This window comes from Petromyzon marinus, unplaced genomic scaffold (assembly GCF_048934315.1).
Source record: "Petromyzon marinus isolate PM22_M1 ecotype Great Lakes invasive population unplaced genomic scaffold, UKy_Petmar_22M1.pri1.0 PM_Scaffold_14, whole genome shotgun sequence".
NCBI classification, from domain to species: domain Eukaryota; kingdom Metazoa; phylum Chordata; class Hyperoartia; order Petromyzontiformes; family Petromyzontidae; genus Petromyzon; species Petromyzon marinus.
This window is the reverse complement of record NW_027423102.1, coordinates 690,022-716,904: the sequence shown is the minus strand read 5'-3', so window position 1 is coordinate 716,904 and position 26,883 is coordinate 690,022. Positions and strand designations below refer to the sequence as shown.

The 26,883-nt window shown below is 53.3% G+C and overlaps 1 long non-coding RNA gene across 1 annotated transcript; it reads left to right on the top strand.

Annotated features, from left to right (window-relative positions):
• The first annotated feature begins 1,657 nt into the window (after positions 1–1,657).
• Positions 1,658–26,824, top strand: LOC142922675 (uncharacterized). The gene is made up of 3 exons (XR_012940224.1): positions 1,658–2,405; positions 24,910–25,013; positions 26,059–26,824. It is a non-coding gene; the product is annotated as an uncharacterized LOC142922675 (long non-coding RNA).
• Positions 26,825–26,883: the final 59 nt, after the last annotated feature.

Sequence of the window (26,883 nt, the reverse complement as noted above, 5' to 3'; positions counted from 1 at the left end):
AGAATGCGCAGCAGCGCTGGCCTAGGAAACGCACCCACATCATCTTCATTTACATTCGCTCAGCCAATGACTTACGTTTATTCGGGACCTCGGGGTCCCGCCATAAGGTTAATTTGATATTCAGTTTTATCACAATACGCTCTGAGCCACACAGCGCTCGCCAATTTTTAAAAGACAAACTCGTCCGCCGACGTGTTTGCTCCTCCTTGGTCTCTCTGCCTTAGCCCCAAAATGTCTGGGAATGTCAACATGCCAGTGATAAGGCCGGTCGAGGTGAGTGAGCATATGGCGGTTACACTGGTGAGTACAGTACATAATACTTCCTGATGCTATTATTAAAAAAAAATCGTTTGATGGAATGTTTACCATCTGTTTTATTACTCTTATAAAATAGCGCTGATACTCCAATGAAGCCCTCATTTATTGTTCATAAGAGATAACGCTGTCGAGAAGTCATCCCCATATATAATGGTATAACCCTTTTCGCGCTGATTTCCTGAATGCTCACTTCTCCACATAGGCATCTTGAGCGCTAAGCGAGACTGCCTGTATTCATTTCAGCCTAAGTCGACATAGGGGAGTCCCAACACTGGCTCAGATATCCCTCGCCACTGGTGTTAGCAGGTATTTGTGGTTCATGCGGACTTGCTGCCTTGTAAAAGGTGTCAATCTGGTGTTGGGGCAAAGCTTTTTTTTTATCATTCCATACACGTTTGCATTTTAGCTGGTAAGTGGCAGAGTGGTGGCCTCCACTCCAGCCTAGATTTGTCTGTCCCCTACCTCTCTTACCGAGACCAACTCCTCTGACATCAAAACACAAGGGGCCGTCCATAAATGACGTCATGCGATTTTGGACCCCTCCCCCTTTGTCACACGGTGTCACAAAAAGTCAGACCCCCCCCCCCCAAAAAAAAAACATGCTTCAAATCGCTTTAGTTCACAGTTCCATTCATTTGGTATAGCCCTGTGAGCCATTCAGCCCTTGAATCGGGTGCATCCGCAACAAACAAAAAACATGAACAAGAAAACATATTAAACTATTGCCATTGTAGTGCGTATTAATGTGGTGCTGCACTCTGATGTTGTAGAACATTTATTAAAAAGTATTTAATTAAGTAGAACGTGTTGTCTATTTTTATTTAAAATTGCGCATTTTGATGTGACATCACATTTCTCAAAACCCCCCCCCCCCGTCACATATCGTCACAAATGTCTGCCAACCCCCCAAGTGCGTGACGTCATTTATGGACGGCCCCCAAGAGGTGGCACTACGCACCTACTCTGTTGACACATTCATTGTCTCATGTGTTGCTTTCTCAACTGTGGTCTGTTGAAGAATATCATGTATATTCTTGCCGACGCAGATAAAGAAACACAGGTGCTCAGATCGCTGGCTTTGCCCGAATTACAGGCCACCACGCAGCGATAAGGAGCCCGCAGCACTGACGTAATCAAATGCAGCGATGCCGTCATCAGATGCAGCGATTACGCCATCGACTACAGCGATGACATCGATTAGTGATGACGTCATCAATTACAGTGACGACGTCAATTTCAGTGAAGAACGCATCGAATACAGTGATGACGTCATCAATAGCAGGGATTACGTCACTGGCTTTACCCAAAAAGGGCGGAGCCAATGGCTCGGGCCTTATTGCGTCACCAAACGTCACGTGACCCCCAGGCACAGCTGCTGGGAAATGGCAGTTGACACGAGATGCTATCACCTTGGCAACGCAAACAAGGACCAACTGCCCAGAGAAAGCTTTCTCCGACTAAAATCCTTGATGAAACTCTCAATCTGTGATCTTAAACTATGAACCTCGTTACCCACGCACCAAGCGCTCAATTTAAAGTAAAATTTAAATATTTTAAAAAATAATATTTTTTCTCGATGTGATCGCAGTACTCTATTTGTTGCTTCGTATAACTCCAACGCAAGAGGTGGCGCCACTCACCTCCACTGTTGACGAATTTGGAGTCTCCAGCGTCGCTTGCATCTGCTGCCGTCTCTTGAAGAACTTCATGGCTCCTGTTGGGGGCGCAAGAGACAAACGCAGCCGCTCAGCTCGCTCGCCCTGCCGGAGTGACGTAACGCCATTGGGGTCGGAGGTGAGTGCGCAGGAAGTGACGCAATTGGCCCCGCCTACCATGGGCGGAGCCAGATCACGTGCCCCCAGGCACCCTATGGGGGCAGAGGAAGCTGCCTCCGTATCAGCCAGTGCTCAAAGTTCTCGACGCGGCTTTTGCGTCTGCGATTTGAAACTCGGAACCTCTTCACCCACGTGTCGAGAGTTCAATGTTTGAATGCAATTTAATCGAGGCCACTGTCTTGGTATGGTACTTTGTTGGTGTTTTGCCATCTTGCCCAAGCTTGGATTTGATGTTGACAAATCTACAAGAAGGTATGAGCTTGCACAGTTTGATTTTACATGACATTTATTCGTGACTTGACTACATTTTCTCAATCCTTACTCGAGTATCTTTAATTGCATTTTGTTGTTGATGCAACTGGCTAACCCGACCCTTCTGGACGTGTGTGAATGAGAACGTCAAAACTCATGTAAAATACAGATTCTGATTTATCTACACGCACACGCAGAAGGCAAACGCGGGTACCTGGCCTCTATGCAGCAGACACGAGTAATTTATTATCTTTCAGGATGTTATTTAGAACTTTATTGAATGTTATGTCACCAACCAAACATCGAGCATAGCAACAAATATCATGCAACACTCCGGAGACGGACACCTCCCTTACCGACCTCACCTCGTCCTCCTCACCCCTAGCCTCGTCCTCCTCACCCCTAGCCTGGTCCTCCTCACCCCTAGCCTCGTCCTCCTCACCCCTAGCCTCGTCCTCCTCACCTCTAGCCTCGTCCTCCTCACCCCTAGCCTCGTCCTCCTCACCCCTCGTCCTCCTCACCCCTCGTCCTCCTCACCCCTCGTCCTCCTCACCCCTCGCCCTCCTCACCCCTCGCCCTCCTCACCCCTCGCCCTCCTCACCCCTCGCCCTCCTCACCCCTCGCCCTCCTCACGCCTCGCCCTCCTCACCCCTCGCCCTCCTCACCCCTCGCCCTCCTCACCCCTCGCCCTCCTCACCCCTCGCCCTCCTCACCCCTCGCCCTCCTCACCCCTCGTTCTCCTCACCCCTCATCTTCTCGCCTCGTCCTCACCGCTCGCCTCGCCTCATCCTCACCCCTCACCTCGTCCACCTCACCCGTCGTCCTCAACCCTCACCTCGTTCTCACCCCTCGCCTCTCGTTCTACTCACCTCGTCCTTACCCCTCACCTCGTTCTCACCTCATCCTCACACGGCTACCTGCACTCTATGTAGTAGACGTGAATAATTGACTATCATTCAGATTGTTATTAATAACTTTATTACATGTTTTGTCACGAATCAAACATCACCTCCTCCTCACCCTTCACCTCGTCCTCACCCCGTCCTCGCATCTCGCCTCGTCCTCCTCACCCCGTTCACCTTCACCCCTCGTTCTCACCCCTCGCCTCGTCCTCCTCACCCTTCACCTCGTCCTTCTCATCCCTCAGCTCGTATTACTCACCCCTCACCTCGCCCTCACTTCGTCCTCCTCACCCCTCACCTCGTCCTCGCCTCGTCCTCACCCCTTGCCTCGTCATCTTTACCCCTTAGCTCATCCTCCTCACCCTCACCTCGTCCTTCTCTAACCCCTCGCTCTCCTCACCTCGTCCTCACCCATCACCTCGTCCTCCTCACCCATCGCCTCGTTCTCCTCAACCCTCGTTCTCACCCCTCGTTCTCCTCACCCCTCACTTCGTCCTCCTCACCCCTCACCTCGTCCTCGCCTCGTCCTCACCCCTTGCCTCGTCATCTTTACCCCTTAGCTCATCCTCCTCACCCTCACCTCGTCCTTCTCTAACCCCTCGCTCTCCTCACCTCGTCCTCACCCATCACCTCGTCCTCCTCACCCATCGCCTCGTTCTCCTCAACCCTCGTTCTCACCCCTCGTTCTCCTCACCCCTCACTTCGTCCTCCTCACCCCTCACCTCGTCCTCGCCTCGTCCTCCTCACCCCTTGCCTCGTCATCTTTACCCCTCAGCTCATCCTCCTCACCTCGTCCTCCTCACCCCTCACCTCGTCCTCCTCAGCTCGTCCTCTCAACCCTCACGTCGTCCGCTTGACCTTTCACCTCGTCCACACCCCTCACCTCATCCTCACCCATCACTTCGTCTTCCTCCCCCCTCACCTCGTCCTCCTCACCCCTCGACTCGTCCTTCTCACCCCTCATCCTCCTCACCCCTCGTCCTCCTCACCCCTCGCCTCATCTTCCTCACCCCTCGCCTCATCTTCCTCACCCATCGTCCTCCTCACCCCTCGTCCTCCTCACCCCTCGTCTCGTCCTCTCACCTCAGCTCGTCCTCTCACCTCAGCTCGTCCTCCTCACCCGTCGTCGTCCTCACCGCTCACCTCGTCCTTCTCACCCCTCACCTCTCCCTCGCCTCGTCCTCCTCACCCTTAGCTCGTCCTCACTCCTCGTCCTCCCCTCCCCTCGCAGTCCTCACCATTTGCCTCGTCCTCCTCACCCCACACCTCGTTCTTCTTACCCCTCATCTTGTCCTCCTCACCACTCGACTCGTCCTACTCACCCCTCACCTCACCCTCCTCACCCCTCGTCACCCCTCGTCCTCCTCACCCATCGTCCTCCTCACACATCGTCCTCCTCACCGCTCGTTCTCCTCACCCCTCGTTCTCCTCACCCCTCAGCTCGTCTTCCTCACCACTCACCTCACCTCGTCCACCGCACCCCGCGCCTCGTCATCCTCACACCTCGCCCACCTCACCCCTCACCTCGTCCTTCTCACCCACACCGCGTTCTTCTTACCCCTCACCTCTTCCTCCTCACCCCTCGACTCGTCCTTCGCACCCCTCACCTCCTTACCTCTCGTCCTCCTCACCCCTCGTTCTCCTCACCCCTCGTCCTCCTCACCCCTCGCTCTCCTCACCCCTCGTCTTCCTCACCCCTCGCTCTCCTCAACCCTCGTCCTCACCTCGTTTTTCTTCTCACCCCCCGTCCTCACCCCTCGCTCTCCTCAGCCCTCGCCTCGTCCTCCTCACCCACACACCTCGTTCTTCTTACGTCTCACCCCCCGTCCTCCTCACTTCTCATCCTCTTCACCCCTCGCTCGTCCACCGCACCCTGCTCCTCATCCTCCTCACCCCTCACCTCGTCCTCCTTACCCCTCACGTCGTCCGCTTGACCCCTCACCTCGTCCTCTTGACCCCTCACCTCATTCTCACCCCTCACCTCATTCTCACCCCTCACCTCGTCCACCTCACTTGTCCTCAACCCTCACCTCGTTCTCACCCCTCACCTCGTCCTCACCCCCACAACTCGTTCTTCTTACTCCTCACCCCTCACTCTCCTCAGCCCTCGTCCTCCTCACCCCTCGCCCTCCTCACCCCTCGCCCTCCTCACCCCTCGCCCTCCTCACCCCTCGCCCTCCTCACCCCTCGCCCTCCTCACCCCTCGCCCTCCTCACCCCTCGCCCTCCTCACCCCTCGCCCTCCTCACCCCTCGACCTCCTCACCCCTCGCCCTCCTCACCCCTCGCCCTCCTCACCCCTCGCCCTCCTCACCCCTCGCCCTCCTCACCCCTCGCCCTCCTCACCCCTCGCCCTCCTCACCCCTCGCCCTCCTCACCCCTCGCCCTCCTCACCACTCGCCCTCCTCACCCCTCGCCCTCCTCACCCCTCGCCCTCCTCACCCCTCGCCCTCCTCACCCCTCGCCCTCCTCACCCCTCGCCCTCCTCACCCCTCGCCCTCCTCACCCCTCGCCCTCCTCACCCCTCGCCCTCCTCACCCCTCGCCCTCCTCACCCCTCATCTTCTCACCTCGTTCTCCTCACCCCTCGCCTCGTCCTCACCCCCGTTCTACTCACCTCGTCCTCACCGCTCGCCTCATCCTCACCCCTCGCCTCATCCTCACCCGTCGTCCTCAACCCTCACCTCGTTCTCACCCCTCGCCTATCGTTCTACTCACCTCGTCCTTACCCCTCACCTCGTTCTCACCTCATCCTCACACGGCTACCTGCACTCTATGTAGTAGACGTGAATAATTGACTATAATTCAGATTGTTATTAATAACTTTATTACATGTTTTGTCACGAATCAAACATCACCTCCTCCTCACCCTTCACCTCGTCCTCACCCCGTCCTCGCATCTCGCCTCGTCCTCCTCACCCCGTTCACCTTCACCCCTCGTTCTCACCCCTCGCCTCGTCCTCCTCACCCTTCACCTCGTCCTTCTCATCCCTCAGCTCGTATTCCTCACCCCTCACCTCGCCCTCACTTCGTCCTCCTCACCCCTCACCTCGTCCTCGCCTCGTCCTCACCCCTTGCCTCGTCATCTTTACCCCTTAGCTCATCCTCCTCACCCTCACCTCGTCCTTCTCTAACCCCTCGCTCTCCTCACCTCGTCCTCACCCATCACCTCGTCCTCCTCACCCATCGCCTCGTTCTCCTCAACCCTCGTTCTCACCCCTCGTTCTCCTCACCCCTCACTTCGTCCTCCTCACCCCTCACCTCGTCCTCGCCTCGTCCTCACCCCTTGCCTCGTCATCTTTACCCCTTAGCTCATCCTCCTCACCCTCACCTCGTCCTTCTCTAACCCCTCGCTCTCCTCACCTCGTCCTCACCCATCACCTCGTCCTCCTCACCCATCGCCTCGTTCTCCTCAACCCTCGTTCTCACCCCTCGTTCTCCTCACCCCTCACTTCGTCCTCCTCACCCCTCACCTCGTCCTCGCCTCGTCCTCCTCACCCCTTGCCTCGTCATCTTTACCCCTCAGCTCATCCTCCTCACCTCGTCCTCCTCACCCCTCACCTCGTCCTCCTCAGCTCGTCCTCTCAACCCTCACGTCGTCCGCTTGACCTTTCACCTCGTCCACACCCCTCACCTCATCCTCACCCATCACTTCGTCTTCCTCCCCCCTCACCTCGTCCTCCTCACCCCTCGACTCGTCCTTCTCACCCCTCATCCTCCTCACCCCTCGTCCTCCTCACCCCTCGCCTCATCTTCCTCACCCCTCGCCTCATCTTCCTCACCCATCGTCCTCCTCACCCCTCGTCCTCCTCACCCCTCGACTCGTCCTCTCACCTCAGCTCGTCCTCCTCACCCGTCGTCGTCCTTACCGCTCACCTCGTCCTTCTCACCCCTCACCTCTCCCTCGCCTCGTCCTCCTCACCCTTAGCTCGTCCTCACTCCTCGTCCTCCCCTCCCCTCGCTGTCCTCACCATTTGCCTCGTCCTCCTCACCCCACACCTCGTTCTTCTTACCCCTCATCTTGTCCTCCTCACCACTCGACTCGTCCTACTCACCCCTCACCTCACCCTCCTCACCCCTCGTCACCCCTCGTCCTCCTCACCCATCGTCCTCCTCACACATCGTCCTCCTCACCGCTCGTTCTCCTCACCCCTCGTTCTCCTCACCCCTCAGCTCGTCTTCCTCACCCCTCACCTCACCTCGTCCACCGCACCCCGCGCCTCGTCATCCTCACGCCTCGCCCACCTCACCCCTCACCTCGTCCTTCTCACCCACACCGCGTTCTTCTTACCCCTCACCTCTTCCTCCTCACCCCTCGACTCGTCCTTCGCACCCCTCACCTCCTTACCTCTCGTCCTCCTCACCCCTCGTTCTCCTCACCCCTCGTCCTCCTCACCCGTCGCTCTCCTCACCCCTCGCTCTCCTCAACCCTCGTCCTCACCTCGTTTTTCTTCTCACCCCCCGTCCTCACCCCTCGCTCTCCTCAGCCCTCGCCTCGTCCTCCTCACCCACACACCTCGTTCTTCTTACGTCTCACCCCCCGTCCTCCTCACTTCTCATCCTCCTCACCCCTCGCTCGTCCACCGCACCCTGCTCCTCATCCTCCTCACCCCTCACCTCGTCCTCCTTACCCCTCACGTCGTCCGCCTGACCCCTCACCTCGTCCTCTTGACCCCTCACCTCATTCTCACCCCTCACCTCATTCTCACCCCTCACCTCGTCCACCTCACTTGTCCTCAACCCTCACCTCGTTCTCACCCCTCACCTCGTCCTCACCCCCACAGCTCGTTCTTCTTACTCCTCACCCCTCACTCTCCTCAGCCCTCGTCCTCCTCACTCTCGTCCTCCTCACTCTCGTCCTCCTCACCCCTCGTCCTCCTCACCCCTCACTCTCCTCACCCCTCGTCCTCCTCACTCCCGTCCTCCTCACCCATCGTCCTCCTCACCCCTCGTCTTCGGCACCCCTCGTCCTCCTCACCCCTCGTCCTCCTCACCCCTCGCCTCATCTTTCTCACCCATCGTCCTCCTCACTCCTCGTCTGCCTCACGTTTTACCTCGTCCTCCTCACCCCTCGACTCATCCTCACCCCTCACCTCTCGACTCATCCTCACCCCTCACCTCGTCCACCTCACCCGTCGTCCTCAACCCTCACCCCGTTCTCACCCCTCGCCTCTCGTTCTACTCACCTCGTCGTTACCCCTCACCTCGTTCTCACCTCATCCTCACACGGCTACCTGCACTCTCTGTAGTAGACGTGAATAATTGACTATAATTCAGATTGTTATTAATAACTTTATTACATGTTTTGTCACGAATCAAACATCACCTCCTCCTCACCCTTCACCTCGTCCTCACCCCGTCCTCGCATCTCGCCTCGTCCTCCTCACCCCGTTCTCCTTCACCCCTCGTTCTCACCCCTCACCTCGTCCTCCTCACCCCTCACCTCGTCCTTCTCATCCCTCAGCTCGTATTCCTCACCCCTCACCTCGCCCTCACTTCGTCCTCCTCACCCCTCACCTCGTCCTCGCCTCGTCCTCGCCTCGTCCTCACCCCTTGCCTCGTCATCTTTACCCCTTAGCTCATCCTCCTCACCCTCACCTCGTCCTTCTCTAACCCCTCGCTCTCCTCACCTCGTCCTCACCCATCACCTCGTCCTCCTCACCCATCGCCTCGTCCTCCTCAACCCTCGTTCTCACCCCTCGCCTCCTCCTCACCGCTCGCCTCGTCCTCCTCACCCCTCGTTCTCCTCACCCCTCGTTCTCCTCACCCCTCACTTCGTCCTCCTCACCCCTCACCTCGTCCTCCTCACCCCTCACCTCGTCCTCCTCACCCCTCACCTCGTCCTCTTCACCCCTCACCTCGTCTTCCTCAGCTCGTCCTCTTCACCTCACCCCTCGCCTCGTCCTCCTCACCCCTCGTTCTCCTCACCCCTCGCCTCGTACTCACCCCTCACTTCATCCTCCTCACCCCTCACTTCGTCCTCCTCACCCCTCACCTCGTCCTCGCCTCGTCCTCACCCCTTGCCTCGTCATCTTTACCCCTCAGCTCATCCTCCTCACCCTCACCTCGTCCTCCTCACCCGTCACCTCGTCCTCCTCAGCTCGTCCTCTTCACCCCTCGTCCTCCTCACCTCGTCCTCCTCACCCCTCAGCTCGTCTTCCTCACCTCGTCCTCACCCCTCAGGTCGTCCGCTTGACCTTTCACCTCGTCCACACCCCTCACCTCATCCTCACCCATCACCTCGTCTTCCTCACCCCTCACCTCATCCGCTTTACCCCTCAGCTCGTCCTCCTCACCCCTCGTCCTCCTCACCCCTCAGCTCGTCTTCCTCACCCCTCACCTCGTCCTCCTCACCCCTCGTCCTCCTCACCCCTCGCCTCATCTTCCTCACCCATCGCTCTCCTCACCCCTCGTCCGCCTCACCTTTTACCTCGTCCTCCTCACCCCTCGACTCGTCCTCTCACCTCAGCTCGTCCTCCTCACCCGTCGTCGTCCTCACCGCTCACCTCGTCCTTCTCACCCCTCACCTCTCCCTCGCCTCGTCCTCCTCACCCTTAGCTCGTCCTCACTCCTCGTCCTCCCCTCCCCTTGCTGTTCTCACCATTTGCCTCGTCCTCCTCACCCCACACCTCGTTCTTCTTACCCCTCATCTTGTCCTCCTCACCACTCGACTCGTCCTTCTCATCCCTCAGCTCGTATTCCTCACCCCTCACCTCGCCCTCACTTCGTCCTCCTCACCCCTCACCTCGTCCTCGCCTCGTCCTCGCCTCGTCCTCACCCCTTGCCTCGTCATCTTTACCCCTTAGCTCATCCTCCTCACCCTCACCTCGTCCTTCTCTAACCCCTCGCTCTCCTCACCTCGTCCTCACCCATCACCTCGTCCTCCTCACCCATCGCCTCGTCCTCCTCAACCCTCGTTCCCACCCCTCGCCTCCTCCTCACCGCTCGCCTCGTCCTCCTCACCCCTCGTTCTCCTCACCCCTCGTTCTCCTCACCCCTCACTTCGTCCTCCTCACCCCTCACCTCGTCCTCCTCACCCCTCACCTCGTCCTCCTCACCCCTCACCTCGTCCTCTTCACCCCTCACCTCGTCTTCCTCAGCTCGTCCTCTTCACCTCACCCCTCGCCTCGTCCTCCTCACCCCTCGTTCTCCTCACCCCTCGCCTCGTACTCACCCCTCACTTCATCCTCCTCACCCCTCACTTCGTCCTCCTCACCCCTCACCTCGTCCTCGCCTCGTCCTCACCCCTTGCCTCGTCATCTTTACCCCTCAGCTCATCCTCCTCACCCTCACCTCGTCCTCCTCACCCGTCACCTCGTCCTCCTCAGCTCGTCCTCTTCACCCCTCGTCCTCCTCACCTCGTCCTCCTCACCCCTCAGCTCGTCTTCCTCAACTCGTCCTCACCCCTCAGGTCGTCCGCTTGACCTTTCACCTCGTCCACACCCCTCACCTCATCCTCACCCATCACCTCGTCTTCCTCACCCCTCACCTCATCCGCTTTACCCCTCAGCTCGTCCTCCTCACCCCTCGTCCTCCTCACCCCTCAGCTCGTCTTCCTCACCCCTCACCTCGTCCTCCTCACCCCTCGTCCTCCTCACCCCTCGCCTCATCTTCCTCACCCATCGCTCTCCTCACCCCTCGTCCGCCTCACCTTTTACCTCGTCCTCCTCACCCCTCGACTCGTCCTCTCACCTCAGCTCGTCCTCCTCACCCGTCGTCGTCCTCACCGCTCACCTCGTCCTTCTCACCCCTCACCTCTCCCTCGCCTCGTCCTCCTCACCCTTAGCTCGTCCTCACTCCTCGTCCTCCCCTCCCCTTGCTGTTCTCACCATTTGCCTCGTCCTCCTCACCCCACACCTCGTTCTTCTTACCTCTCATCTTGTCCTCCTCACCACTCGACTCGTCCTACTCACCCCTCACCTCACCCTCCTCACCCCTCGTCCTCCTCACACATTGTCCTCCTCACCCCTCGTTCTCCTCACCCCTCGGCTCGTCTTCCTCACCCCTCACCTCACCTCGTCCACCGCACCCCGCGCCTCGTCATCCTCACGCCTCGCCCACCTCACCCCTCACCCCGTCCTTCTCACCCACACCGCGTTCTTCTTACCCCTCACCTCTTCCTCCTCACCCCTCGACTCGTCCTCCTCACCCCTCGTCCTCCTCACCCCTCGTCCTCCTCACCCCTCACTCTCCTCACCCCTCGCTCTCCTCACCCCTCGCTCTCCTCACCCCTCGCTCTCCTCACCCCTCGTCCTCACCCCCACACCTCGTTTTTCTTCTCACCCCCCGTCCTCACCCCTCGCTCGTCCACCGCACCCTGCTCCTCACCTCCTCACCCCTCGCTGTCCTCACCCCTCGCTGTCCTCACCCCTCGCTCTCCTCACCCCTCGCTCTCACGCCTCGCTCTCCTCAGCCCTCACCTCGTCCTCCTCACCCCTCGTCCTCCTCACCCCACACCTCGTTCTTCTTACTTCTCACCCCCCGTCCTCCTCGCCCCTCGTCCTCCCCACCCCTCGCTCGTCCACCGCACCCTGCTCCTCATTCTCCTCACCCCTCACCTCGTCCTCCTTACCCCTCACGTCGTCCGCTTGACCCCTCACCTCGTCCTCTTGACCCCTCGCCTCATTCTCACCCCTCACCTCGTCCACCTCACTTGTCCTCAACCCTCACCTCGTTCTCACCCCTCACCTCGTCCTCACCCCCACAGCTCGTTCTTCTTACTCCTCACCCCTCACTCTCCTCACCCCTCGTCCTCCTCACTCTCGTCCTCCTCACCCCTCGTCCTCCTCACCCCTCACTCTCCTCACCCCTCGTCCTCCTCACCCCTCGTCCTCCTCACCCCTCGTCCTCCTCACCCCTCGTCCTCCTCACCCCTCGTTCTCTTCATTCCTCGTTCTCCTCACCCCTCTCCTCGTCCTCCTCACACCTCATCTCGTCCTCCTCACACCTCACCTCCTGACCTCGTTCTTCTTACCCTTCACCTCGTCCTCCTCACCCCTTGCCTCGTCCTCCTCACCCGCTCCTGACACGGCCAACACACACGCCCATGGCAACCTCACTTAGGGCACGGCACACCGACTTAGCATCACCCTCATTTATACCTCCACGTTTATCGGCCTCGTTCTATCGTGACGGCCAAGACGCTGGACGTTTGTGATAAAGAACTTCGTAGCTCATCGGATTCCTCCTCCAGTGTACAAATAAATAAATATCACGGCTCTGATCTCTTTGCGGCGCCGCAGTGGCGTTCATCACTCGCCGCCTCCCCATGGCACGACTACGACGCCCTCTGTTGGACGCTGTGTGTCATCAACATTGTTGCTTGTGATTACACTCAACACCTCGTTGTTGTTGTTGTAAGTGATTACACTCAATACAACGTCGTTGTGTGTAATTACACTCAACACAACGTCGTTGTGAGTGATTACACTCAACACAATGTCGTTTTGAGTGATTACACTCAACACAACGTTGTTGTTTGTGATTACACTCAACACAACGTCGTTGCGTCTCATCAATATTTTTGTATGTGATTACACACACAACAACGTTGTGTTTAATCACACAACAATGTTGCGTGTAATCACTCACATATTGAGTGATTACACACTCGGCGTGTGTCTGTAGCAGTTGTACGTGTGCCGCTTGTCGTAGATGTTCGCGGTTTGAATCCAGCGGCCGCCCTGTTTAATGCTACAGGCGTGTTCACCGCAAAGACACCATGTGCCGTCTGCTTCAGTGGACGTTGAAGATCCCAGCGTCATGGACCAGATTAACCGAATTAAATACAATTGCCCGCAAATTACCCAGTTGGAATATACTGTGCCTAGTAATCATTGCTGGGAAATGTGGTAGAACCCTCCTGAAAAGAGCCAGTAGGGCTATCCTGGGTAAAACTGACCACCCACCCCCTCGTGTGGCATGCTAGCCTTAATAGGTGCTCGCTAACAGAACTTATTTATCGAACAGACTGTTAAATGAAGGGACTGTGTCTTCATTTGAGTCCGTGACTGTGTAACCTGGTACATAAGGGTGCCGCGGTGGTGGGATGTTAACTCCTTCACCTGGTATGCAAGAGGTTGTGGGTTCGATCCGGACCCTGACGCCTGTATATTTGGAGTTTGCATGTCTCTCTCTCTCCCGTGGTCGCGTGGATTGTTCTCCAGGTCTTCCAGTTTTTCCCTCCATATTTAGAAACATGCGTTTAGAGCAGGAGTCTCAAACTCAACTTACCTGGGGGCCGCTGGAGGTAGAGTCTGGGTGAGGCTGGGCCGCATCAAGTATTCCAAAAAAAAGTGCAACTGATCCAATCTTCTCAATCTTTATTAATAACAGTTCAGAACATGAACGGTTCTTCAGAACATAGGCTTCTCTTACCTACTCCATGCTTCCAGAGACCTGGCAGCGCTTCCTCTTCTTACACAGCTGAGCCACATTTGGCTTGAGGGAGGAAGCAATTGAGACCCTCAGTATGGCTTGAAATGCTCATCAGTAAGTTTGGACCTGTACTTTGACTTATTAAAGTTCATGGTGCAAAAGAGCTTTTCACACAGATATGTGCTCCCAAAAAGGCACATGGTCCGCTTGAACATCCTGGAAAGCTCAGGGAAGGTGGGGGTGATATATTTACATGTTTTTATCCCAATACCTGAGTATTTGGGATCTTATTTAGTATGCCCTTTCTATATATTCTGAGAGGTATTTGAAAACTTTATCATTGTTCATGCTTTTTTTGAGCACTTCGTTTTTCTTATCATTATTAAATTCATCAATCGTGTTCTCTCTCAGGTGTTTATACCTTTCACATTCATAAATAAAGTGATCTAGATTTTCTTCTTTTTGTTCACATTCTACATATCCTTCTGCTCTACCGAATCTCTCTGGATGCCATTGAGCTAACTCTGGTGTCCATGTTACTCCACCTGTCTTAATTCTTAACATCAAGTGCATTGTCTCATGTTTTATATCTTTTAATTTCTTGCTCTTTTTGATTAAATTGTTCTTGGTAAATTATTTTCTTTTGCGAATGCACATATCTGTCCTTTTTCCTTTTCTTTGTTTCTCTTGTAATAATAATCTATAGCTTCTTTATAATATTCAGGTTCTTTTGTTCTTGCCACCCATCTCATGCTATTTGCTATCCATGTAATTATTTTCCCTTTCCTATTGCAACACTCTGTTGTCTTTATTAGGTCACTGATTACACTTGTTGAGTCCGCCCACTTCCTAAGTCCTCTGTACCTTGCACTGGGTGACAGGATATATTTTCCTTCCACTTGGTGTCACTCCGGAATCACGTTTCAACCAAGTGACTAACGTTGCTAATTCGCGTTGGCTAACTTGTCAACAAACACCGGAAGCTGTCACGAGCCTGAGCTATGGTAAAAAAAATTAATAATTTAAAAATAAATAAATAATAGGTGTCAAATAGTGGGCCACAAAATATCGTTTCGCGGGCCACAATTGGCCTGTATTTTACTGCTATAAATTTCCACAAGATGAGCCACTCCGTTAAAACTAACATTTGTGACCAGATCGCTTCTTAAAAAGAGCTATATGGCTCACTTACCTGGTAAAATAAAAAGTTACATTTCAAATAATCACCACGGTAATGTGTCACCCACACGACCTTGAACTTGAGGCATCGCGCAGAACGCGGCATGCAGTGTGGGGTTAGCTGGGTGGTGCAGGGAGCTGCTACTACTTGCAGAGGGGGGCGGGGCAGGGGGGGACTGAGTCCTCTTGCATAATTGACTTGCGGATTGACCGATGCATAGACGAAAAGATAGCACGTGAATGAATGAGTGTACGGCTGGACTGCAAATGAATGGACAATATTCTTCATCGCCATTTAAAAAAAACTTAACATTGTAATCCATCACCCTGTACATCTGCTGAACCAACGTATCCTACAGCAGCATATGAGTGTGTTTTCATACATTGCCTGAGTGTGTGTTTCTTGCGTATGATCGGTATGTGTTTTACGCATGATCCATATTTTATATCACACAAGATATTTGCCTGTTTTTCTAATGATCTGCACATGTTTCACGCATAATCTCTGGGTTTCACAAATGTTCTGTGTGGGTGGCCGGGACCACCCTCAGCTGCCTTTTTCTCCCGAGTTGCGATGTGTACACATCGTACCAGATACTAATTTAAGGCTGAACCGACCTCTCGAGATCCAGGACGCAGTGGTGATGGTGGCTGTAAGCGGGACTCGAGCTCGGGTCGCCTCGTCCTCCTCACCCCTCACCTCGTCCTTCTCATCCCTCAGCTCGTATTCCTCACCCCTCACCTCGCCCTCACTTCGTCCTCCTCACCCCTCACCTCGTCCTCGCCTCGTCATCTTTACCCCTTGCCTCGTCATCTTTACCCCTTAGCTCATCCTCCTCACCCTCACCTCGTCCTTCTCTAACCCCTCGCTTTCCTCACCTCGTCCTCACCCATCACCTCGTCCTCCTCACCCATCACCTCGTCCTCCTCACCCATTGCCTCGTCCTCCTCAACCCTCGTTCTCACCCCTCGCCTCCTCCTCACCCCTCGCCTCGTCCTCCTCACCCCTCGTCCTCCTCACCCCTCACCTCGTCCTTCTCATCCCTCAGCTCGTATTCCTCACCCCTCACCTCGCCCTCACTTCGTCCTCCTCACCCCTCACCTCGTCCTCGCCCTCGTCATCTTTACCCCTTAGCTCATCCTCCTCACCCTCACCTCGTCCTTCTCTAACCCCTCGCTCTCCTCACCTCGTCCCCTCACCCATCACCTCGTCCTCCTCACCCATCGCCTCGTCCTCCTCACCCATTGCCTCGTCCTCCTCAACCCTCGTTCTCACCCCTCGCCTCCTCCTCACCCCTCGCCTCGTCCTCCTCACCCCTCGTTCTCCTCACCCCTCGCCTCGTACTCACCCCTCACTTCGTCCTCCTCACCCCTCACCTCGTCCTCGCCTCGTCCTCCTCACCCCTTGCCTCGTCATCTTTACCCCTCAGCTCATCCTCCTCACCCTCACCTCGTCCTCCTCACCCCTCACCTCGTCCTCCTCTGCTCGTCCTCTTCACCCCTCGTCCTCCTCACCTCGTCCTCCTCACCCCTCAGCTCGTCTTCCTCACCTCGTCCTCACCCATCACGTCGTCCGCTTGACCTTTCACCTCGTCCACACCCCTCACCTCATCCTCACCCATCACCTCGTCTTCCTCACCCCTCAGCTCATCCGCTTTACCCCTCAGCTCGTCCTCCTCACCCCTCAGCTCGTCTTCCTCACCCCTCACCTCGTCCTTCTCACCCCTCGACTCGTCCTTCTCACCCCTCATCCTCCTCACCCCTCGTCCTCCTCACCCCTCGTCCTCCTCACCCCTCGTCCTCCTCACCCCTCGTCCTCCTCACCCCTCGTCCTCCTCACCCCTCGTTCTCTTCACTCGTTCTCCTCACCCCTCTCCTCGTCCTCCTCACACCTCATCTCGTCCTCCTCACACCTCATCTCGTCCTCACCCCTCACCTCCTGACCTCGTTCTTCTTACCCTTCACCTCGTCCTCCTCACCCCTTGCCTCGTCCTCCTCACCCGCTCCTGACACGGCCAACACACACGCCCATGGCAACCTCACTTAAGGCACGTCACACCGACTTAGCATCACCCTCATTTATACCTCCACGTTTATCGGCCTCGTTCTGTCGTGACGGCCAAGACGCTGGACGTTTGTGATAAAGAACTTCGTAGCTCATCGGATTCCTCCTCCAGTGTACAAATAAATATCACGGCTCTGATCTCTTTGCGGCGCCGCAGTGGCGTTCATCACTCGCCACCTCCCCATGGCACGACTACGACGCCCTCTGTTGGACGCTGTGTGTCATCAACATTGTTGCCTGTGATTACACTCAACACAACGTTGTTGTTGTAAGTGATTACACTCAACACAACGTCGTTGTTAGTGATTACACTAAACACAACGTCGTTGTTAGTGATTACACTGAACACAACGTCGTTGTTAGTGATTACACTAAACACAACGTCGTTGTGTGTAATTACACTCAACACAACGTCGTTGTGAGTGATTACACTCAACACAATGTCGTTTTGAGTGATTACACTCAACACAACGTTGTTGTTTGTGATTACACTCAACACAACGTCGTTGCGTCTCATCAATATTTTTGTGTGTGATTACACACACAACAACGTTGTGTTTAATCACACAACAATATTGCGTGTAATCACTCACATATTGAGTGATTACACACTCGGCGTGTGTCTGTAGCAGTTGTACGTGTGCCGCTTGTCGTAGATGTTCGCGGTTTGAATCCAGCGGCCGCCCTGTTTAATGCTACAGGCGTGTTCACCGCAAAGGCACCATGTGCCGTCTGCTTCAGTGGACGTTGAAGATCCCAGCGTCATGGACCAGATTAACCGAATTAAATACAATTGCCCGCAAATTACCCAGTTGGAATATACTGTGCCTAGTAATCATTGCTGGGAAATGTGGTAGAACCCTCCTGAAAAGAGCCAGTAGGGCTATCCTGGGTAAAACTGACCACCCACCCCCTCGTGTGGCATGCTAGCCTTAATAGGTGCTCGCTAACAGAACTTATTTATCGAACAGACTGTTAAATGAAGGGACTGTGTCTTCATTTGAGTCCGTGACTGTGTAACCTGGTACATAAGGGTGCCGCGGTGGTGGGATGTTAACTCCTTCACCTGGTATGCAATTGGTCGTGAGTTCGATCCGGACCCTGACGCCTGTATATTTGGAGTTTACATGTCTCTCTCTCTCCCGTGGTCGCGTGGATTGTTCTCCAGGTCTTCCAGTTTTTCCCTCCATATTTAGAAACATGCGTTCAGAGCAGGAGTCTCAAACTCAACTTACCTGGGGGCCGCTGGAGGTAGAGTCTGGGTGAGGCTGGGCCGCATCAAGTATTACAAAAAAGTGCAAGTAATCCAATCTTCTCAATCTTTATTAATAACAGTTCAGAACATGAACGGTTCTTCAGAACATAGGCTTCTCTTACCTACTCCATGCTTCCAGAGACCTGGCAGCGCTTCCTCTTCTTACACAGCTGAGCCACATTTGGCTTGAGGGAGGAAGCAATTGAGACCCTCAGTATGGCTTGAAATGCTCATCAGTAAGTTTGGACCTGTACTTTGACTTATTAAAGTTCATGGTGCAAAAGAGCTTTTTCACACAGATATGTGCTCCCAAAAAGGCACATGGTCCGCTTGAACATCCTGGAAAGCTCAGGGAAGGTGGGGGTGATATATTTACATGTTTTTATCCCAATACCTGAGTATTTGGGATCTTATTTAGTATGCCCTTTCTATATATTCTGAGAGGTATTTGAAAACTTTATCATTGTTCATGCTTTTTTGAGCACTTCGTTTTTCTTATCATTATTTAATTCATCAATCGTGTTCTCTCTCAGGTGTTTATACCTTTCACATTCATAAATAAAGTGATCTAGATTTTCTTTTTGTTCACATCCTACATATCTTTCTGCTCTAACGAATCTCTCTGGATGCCATTGAGCTAACTCTGGTGTCCATGTTACTCCACCTGTCTTAATTCTTAACATCAAGTGCATTGTCTCATGTTTTATATCTTTTAATTTCTTGCTCTTTTTGATTAAATTGTTCTTGGTAAATTATTTTCTTTTGCGATTGCACATATCTGTCCTTTTTCCTTTTCTTTGTTTCTCTTGTAATAATAATCTATAACTTCTTTATAATATTCAGGTTCTAACCAACATTTGGCTTCTGTTCTTGCCACCCATCTCATGCTATTTGCTATCCATGTAATTATTTTCCCTTTCCTATTGCAACACTCTGTTGTCTTTATTAGGTCACTGATTACACTTGTTGAGTCCGCCCACTTCCTAAGTCCTCTGTACCTTGCACAGGGTGACAGGATATATTTTCCTTCCACTTGGTGTCACTCCGGAATCACGTTTCAACCAAGTGACTAACGTTGCTAATTCGCGTTGGCTAACTTGTCAACAAACACCGGAAGCTGTCACGAGCCTGAGCTATGGTAAAAAAATATAATAAATAAATAAATAAATAAATAAGTGATGCCAAATAGTGGGCCACAAAATATCGTTCCGCGGGCCACAATTGGCCTTCTGGCCGCGAGTTTGAGACCCCTGGTTTAGAGTATTTTACTGCTATAAATTTCCACAACATGAGCCACTCCGTTAAAACTAACATTTGTGACCAGATCGCTTCTTAAAAAGAGCTATATGGCTCACTTACCTGGTAAAATAAAAAGTTACATTTCAAATAATCACCACGGTAATATGTCACCCACACGACCTTGAACTCATCGCGCAGAACGCGGCATGCAGTGTGGGGTTAGCTGGGTGGTGCAGGGAGCTGCTACTACTTGCAGAGGGGGGCGGGGCAGGGGGGGACTGAGTCCTCTTGCATAATTGACTTGCGGATTGACCGATGCATAGACGAAAAGATAGCACGTGAATGAATGAGTGTACGGCTGGACTGCAAATGAATGGACAATATTCTTCATCGCCATTTTAAAAAAAAAACTTAACATTGTAATCCATCACCCTGTACATCTGCTGAACCAACGTATCCTACAGCAGCATATGAGTGTGCCTGAGTGTGTGTTTCTTGCGTATGATCGGTATGTGTTTTACGCATGATCCATATTTTATATCACACAAGATATTTGCCTGTTTTTCTAATGATCTGCACATGTTTCACGCATAATCTCTGGGTTTCACAAATGTTCTGTGTGGGTGGCCGGGACCACCCTCAGCTGCCTTTTTCTCCCGAGTTGCGATGTGTACACATCGTACCAGATACTAATTTAAGGCTGAACCGACCTCTCGAGATCCAGGACGCAGTGGTGATGGTGGCTGTAAGCGGGACTCGAGCTCGGGTCGCCTCGTCCTCCTCACCCCTCACCTCGTCCTTCTCATCCCTCAGCTCGTATTCCTCACCCCTCACCTCGCCCTCACTTCGTCCTCCTCACCCCTCACCTCGTCCTCGCCTCGTCATCTTTACCCCTTGCCTCGTCATCTTTACCCCTTAGCTCATCCTCCTCACCCTCACCTCGTCCTTCTCTAACCCCTCGCTTTCCTCACCTCGTCCTCACCCATCACCTCGTCCTCCTCACCCATCACCTCGTCCTCCTCACCCATTGCCTCGTCCTCCTCAACCCTCGTTCTCACCCCTCGCCTCCTCCTCACCCCTCGCCTCGTCCTCCTCACCCCTCGTCCTCCTCACCCCTCACCTCGTCCTTCTCATCCCTCAGCTCGTATTCCTCACCCCTCACCTCGCCCTCACTTCGTCCTCCTCACCCCTCACCTCGTCCTCGCCCTCGTCATCTTTACCCCTTAGCTCATCCTCCTCACCCTCACCTCGTTCTTCTCTAACCCCTCGCTCTCCTCACCTCGTCCCCTCACCCATCACCTCGTCCTCCTCACCCATCGCCTCGTCCTCCTCACCCATTGCCTCGTCCTCCTCAACCCTCGTTCTCACCCCTCGCCTCCTCCTCACCCCTCGCCTCGTCCTCCTCACCCCTCGTTCTCCTCACCCCTCGCCTCGTACTCACCCCTCACTTCGTCCTCCTCACCCCTCACCTCGTCCTCGCCTCGTCCTCCTCACCCCTTGCCTCGTCATCTTTACCCCTCAGCTCATCCTCCTCACCCTCACCTCGTCCTCCTCACCCCTCACCTCGTCCTCCTCTGCTCGTCCTCTTCACCCCTCGTCCTCCTCACCTCGTCCTCCTCACCCCTCAGCTCGTCTTCCTCACCTCGTCCTCACCCATCACGTCGTCCGCTTGACCTTTCACCTCGTCCACACCCCTCACCTCATCCTCACCCATCACCTCGTCTTCCTCACCCCTCAGCTCATCCGCTTTACCCCTCAGCTCGTCCTCCTCACCCCTCAGCTCGTCTTCCTCACCCCTCACCTCGTCCTTCTCACCCCTCGACTCGTCCTTCTCACCCCTCATCCTCCTCACCCCTCGTCCTCCTCACCCCTCGTCCTCCTCACCCCTCGTCCTCCTCACCCCTCGTTCTCTTCACTCGTTCTCCTCACCCCTCTCCTCGTCCTCCTCACACCTCATCTCGTCCTCCTCACACCTCATCTCGTCCTCACCCTTCACCTCCTGACCTCGTTCTTCTTACCCTTCACCTCGTCCTCCTCACCCCTTGCCTCGTCCTCCTCACCCGCTCCTGACACGGCCAACACACACGCCCATGGCAACCTCACTTAGGGCACGGCACACCGACTTAGCATCACCCTCATTTATACCTCCACGTTTATCGGCCTCGTTCTGTCGTGACGGCCAAGACGCTGGACGTTTGTGATAAAGAACTTCGTAGCTCATCGGATTCCTCCTCCAGTGTACAAATAAATAAATATCACGGCTCTGATCTCTTTGCGGCGCCGCAGTGGCGTTCATCACTCGCCACCTCCCCATGGCACGACTACGACGCCCTCTGTTGGACGCTGTGTGTCATCAACATTGTTGCCTGTGATTACACTCAACACAACGTTGTTGTTGTAAGTGATTACACTCAACACAACGTCGTTGTTAGTGATTACACTAAACACAACGTCGTTGTTAGTGATTACACTAAACACAACGTCGTTGTTAGTGATTACACTAAACACAACGTCGTTGTTAGTGATTACACTAAACACAACGTCGTTGTGAGTGATTACATTCAACACAATGTCGTTTTGAGTGATTACACTCAACACAACGTTGTTGTTTGTGATTACACTCAACACAACGTCGTTGCGTCTCATCAATATTTTTGTGTGTGATTACACACACAACAACGTTGTGTTTAATCACACAACAATATTGCGTGTAATCACTCACATATTGAGTGATTACACACTCGGCGTGTGTCTGTAGCAGTTGTACGTGTGCCGCTTGTCGTAGATGTTCGCGGTTTGAATCCAGCGGCCGCCCTGTTTAATGCTACAGGCGTGTTCACCGCAAAGGCACCATGTGCCGTCTGATTCAGTGGACGTTGAAGATCCCAGCGTCATGGACCAGATTAACCGAATTAAATACAATTGCCCGCAAATTACCCAGTTGGAATATACTGTGCCTAGTAATCATTGCTGGGAAATGTGGTAGAACCCTCCTGAAAAGAGCCAGTAGGGCTATCCTGGGTAAAACTGACCACCCACCTCCTCGTGTGGCATGCTAGCCTTAATAGGTGCTCGCTAACAGCACTTATTTATCGAACAGACTGTTAAATGAAGGGACTGTGTCTTCATTTGAGTCCGTGACTGTGTAACCTGGTACATAAGGGTGCCGCGGTGGTGGGATGTTAACTCCTTCACCTGGTATGCAATTGGTCGTGAGTTAGATCCGGACCCTGACGCCTGTATATTTGGAGTTTGCATGTCTCTCTCTCTCCCGTGGTCGCGTGGATTGTTCTCCAGGTCTTCCAGTTTTTCCCTCCATATTTAGAAACATGCGTTCAGAGCAGGAGTCTCAAACTCAACTTACCTGGGGGCCGCTGGAGGTAGAGTCTGGGTGAGGCTGGGCCGCATCAAGTATTACAAAAAAGTGCAAGTAATCCAATCTTCTCAATCTTTATTAATAACAGTTCAGAACATGAACGGTTCTTCAGAACATAGGCTTCTCTTACCTACTCCATGCTTCCAGAGACCTGGCAGCGCTTCCTCTTCTTACACAGCTGAGCCACATTTGGCTTGAGGGAGGAAGCAATTGAGACCCTCAGTATGGCTTGAAATGCTCATCAGTAAGTTTGGACCTGTACTTTGACTTATTAAAGTTCATGGTGCAAAAGAGCTTTTTCACACAGATATGTGCTCCCAAAAAGGCACATGGTCCGCTTGAACATCCTGGAAAGCTCAGGGAAGGTGGGGGTGATATATTTACATGTTTTTATCCCAATACCTGAGTATTTGGGATCTTATTTAGTATGCCCTTTCTATATATTCTGAGAGGTATTTGAAAACTTTATCATTGTTCATGCTTTTTTGAGCACTTCGTTTTTCTTATCATTATTTAATTCATCAATCGTGTTCTCTCTCAGGTGTTTATACCTTTCACATTCATAAATAAAGTGATCTAGATTTTCTTTTTGTTCACATCCTACATATCTTTCTGCTCTAACGAATCTCTCTGGATGCCATTGAGCTAACTCTGGTGTCCATGTTACTCCACCTGTCTTAATTCTTAACATCAAGTGCATTGTCTCATGTTTTATATCTTTTAATTTCTTGCTCTTTTTGATTAAATTGTTCTTGGTAAATTATTTTCTTTTGCGATTGCACATATCTGTCCTTTTTCCTTTTCTTTGTTTCTCTTGTAATAATAATCTATAACTTCTTTATAATATTCAGGTTCTAACCAACATTTGGCTTCTGTTCTTGCCACCCATCTCATGCTATTTGCTATCCATGTAATTATTTTACCTTTCCTATTGCAACACTCTGTTGTCTTTATTAGGTCACTGATTACACTTGTTGAGTCCGCCCACTTCCTAAGTCCTCTGTACCTTGCACAGGGTGACAGGATATATTTTCCTTCCACTTGGTGTCACTCCGGAATCACGTTTCAACCAAGTGACTAACGTTGCTAATTCGCGTTGGCTAACTTGTCAACAAACACCGGAAGCTGTCACGAGCCTGAGCTATGGTAAAAAAAATATAATAAATATAAATAAATAAATAATTGATGGCAAAATAGTGGGCCACAAAATATCGTTCCGCGGGCCACAATTGGCCTGCGGGCCGCGAGTTTGAGACCCCTGGTTTAGAGTATTTTACTGCTATAAATTTCCACAACATGAGCCACTCCGTTAAAACTAACATTTGTGACCAGATCGCTTCTTAAAAAGAGCTATATGGCTCACTTACCTGGTAAAATAAAGAGTTACATTTCCAATAATCACCACGGTAATGTGTTACCCACACGACCTTGAACTTGAGGCATCGCGCAGAACGCGGCATGCAGTGTGGGGTTAGCTGGGTGGTGCAGGGAGCTGCTACTACTTGCAGAGGGGGGCGGGGCAGGGGGGGACTGAGTCCTCTTGCATAATTGACTTGCGGATTGACCGATGCATAGACGAAAAGATAGCACGTGAATGAATGAGTGTACGGCTGGACTGCAAATGAATGGACAATATTCTTCATCGCCATTTAAAAAAACTTTACATTGTAATCCATCACCCTGTACATCTGCTGAACCAACGTATCCTACAGCAGCATATGAGTGTGTTTTCATACATTGCCTGAGTGTGTGTTTCTTGCGTATGATCGGTATGTGTTTTACGCATGATCCATATTTGATATCACGCAAGATATTTGCCTGTTTTTCTAATGATCTGCACGTTTTTCACGCATAATCTCTGGGTTTCACAAATGTTCTGTGTGGGTGGCCGGGACCACCCTGAGCTACCTTTTTCTCCCGAGTTGCGATGTGTACACATCGTACCAGATACTAATTTAAGGCTGAACCGACCTCTCGAGATCCAGGACGTACTGGTGATGGTGGCTGTAAGCGGGAATCGAGCTCGGGTCGCCGGATTCATTGTAGCGCAGCGTGCTAAACCCACACGCTCACAGACAGGACTCCAGCTCATCCACCTCGCGCACCTTTGCCAGGAACTTCCAATTGTGGAGCGACGAGCAAATGAAGCGACCCGACCTCCCCTCGGGATACGATGGCTGGCAGGTGGTTGAAGCTATCCGGCAGGAAGCGAGTGCAGGTAACGCTCACCTGAGCGTTGCGAGGCGTGCCCCGCAGGTGGTATCACGTGGGACGATGGATGTGCGACCACGCTATGGCCCTTTCACGATTCCGCTGCTGTATGGGGACCGCCACAACCTAGCGGATCGTTGCGGTGTATTTGACCATACTTCACCACGCTGGTTGGTTGCAGGTGTGGGGAGCGGCACAGTGCAAGGGTTCATGTTGCTGGACTGCCCCTTTTCTGATCATGTGACCCTTGCCAGATTAATTCTGCAAATGCGCAATCGCCGAGCCATGCGACAGCACCCCCGGTTTGCCACGTGTAGCTCTTGTAGACGATGACAACAAACACGCACCCTGCTCTACGGAGCCTGACAGCAGTCATGATGGTGGTGGTTTGCGTGGTACCTTACCATCAGACAAAAAAACTAAACAATTTTGTATTTTACCCGGTAAAGCTCACTGAGCTATATAGATGTTTCTCTGAAGCGACCTGGCTATCACAAATGATAACTCAACGAAGTGGCTTATCACGCGGAAATGTATTCTAGCCTCGATATTACAGCTGAATACAAATCCTCTGAGGGTACCCACGAGCCCGGGCAGCAAGGGGGCAGTTGGCAGATGGTTAAGGGGCCAAGGAGTAAGGGGAGGATGGAGAAGGGCAGTGGGGAGTGGAGCAGTGGTGTGGCACGTTCGAGTGATGCAAATATTAACTGATTTGTATTGAATACAACTAGAACAATTTACACCGGTGCGTTGATCGATATGATGTTGGTTATAATGTTAACGATAATTATGTTGAGATTAGGATATGCAGGAGATAGTGAATATAATGATAATGTCTCTACGCATGGTGATGGTAGAGATCTATTAATCTGGTGATGATGTAATGATGATGGCTTGGCAAGTTGAAGATGGTGATGATAGTGCTCCTGCTGGTGGTGGTAATTCAGATGATGATTATGATGCTGCGACTTGCTGTAGCTGCTTATAATAATAATGATGCTGCATTTGCTGCTGACGATGATGATCCCCCCCACCCTCGTCCACCTCCGCAGGTTTAGAGGATCGCCGCATGGTGGTGCAAGCACTGAGCCTGCTGAAGCGCGGGAGTGCGGAGAGGCGACCCCGCGAGATGGAATCAGGAGGGACAGGGTCCTCCTGGGGGGATATCGTGAGCGGCGCAGGGGGTCCTAGCGGGGTCGAGAGGGGAGGAGACACAGCGGATGGACACCTCATTGTTCCCCCCGACGGGGACCCTAATGGGGCCCCAGTGGGCGGGGACTCGGGTGGGAGATAACGGCCGAGGTTCGCGTGGCGAGAACAAACGCGCGACCCCGTGTGCGCGTGAGCGTGCGGGGCCACGAGGGCACGTACACGGGACCCAACCTCGGCGGGTTCGAGGAGGAGGAGGCCCTCCTGGAGCTTGGACTGCACTGAGGCTTGAGACGGAGGTAGGTGGCTGAGGGGTTGGGTGAGCGACAGGTTGGGTGAGTGAAGGAGGCATTGATTGATTGCGTGGGTAGAGGGTGAGTGGGTAATGTTGAGTGAGCGGGTGTATGTGGTTGAGTTAGTTGGTAGGTGGCCGAGTGGGCGAATGTGGGAGGTTGAGGGTGTGAATGAATGGTTGGATGAGAGAGTGGGTTGGTGAGTAGGTGGGTGAGTGTGGGAGGTCGAGTGGGTGAGTGAGGGGGGTCGAGTGGGTGAGTGAGACGGATGGTGAGTGGGTGGGGGAGTTTGAGTGGGTGAGTGGATGCATGGGTGATTTGGTAAGTGCATTGTTAATTGTGTAAATGGCTCGGTGAGTCAGTGAGTGCGTGCATGGGTGGGTAAGTGAGAGGATGAGTGGGTTGGGGAGTGCGTGAGTGGGTTGGGGAGTGCAT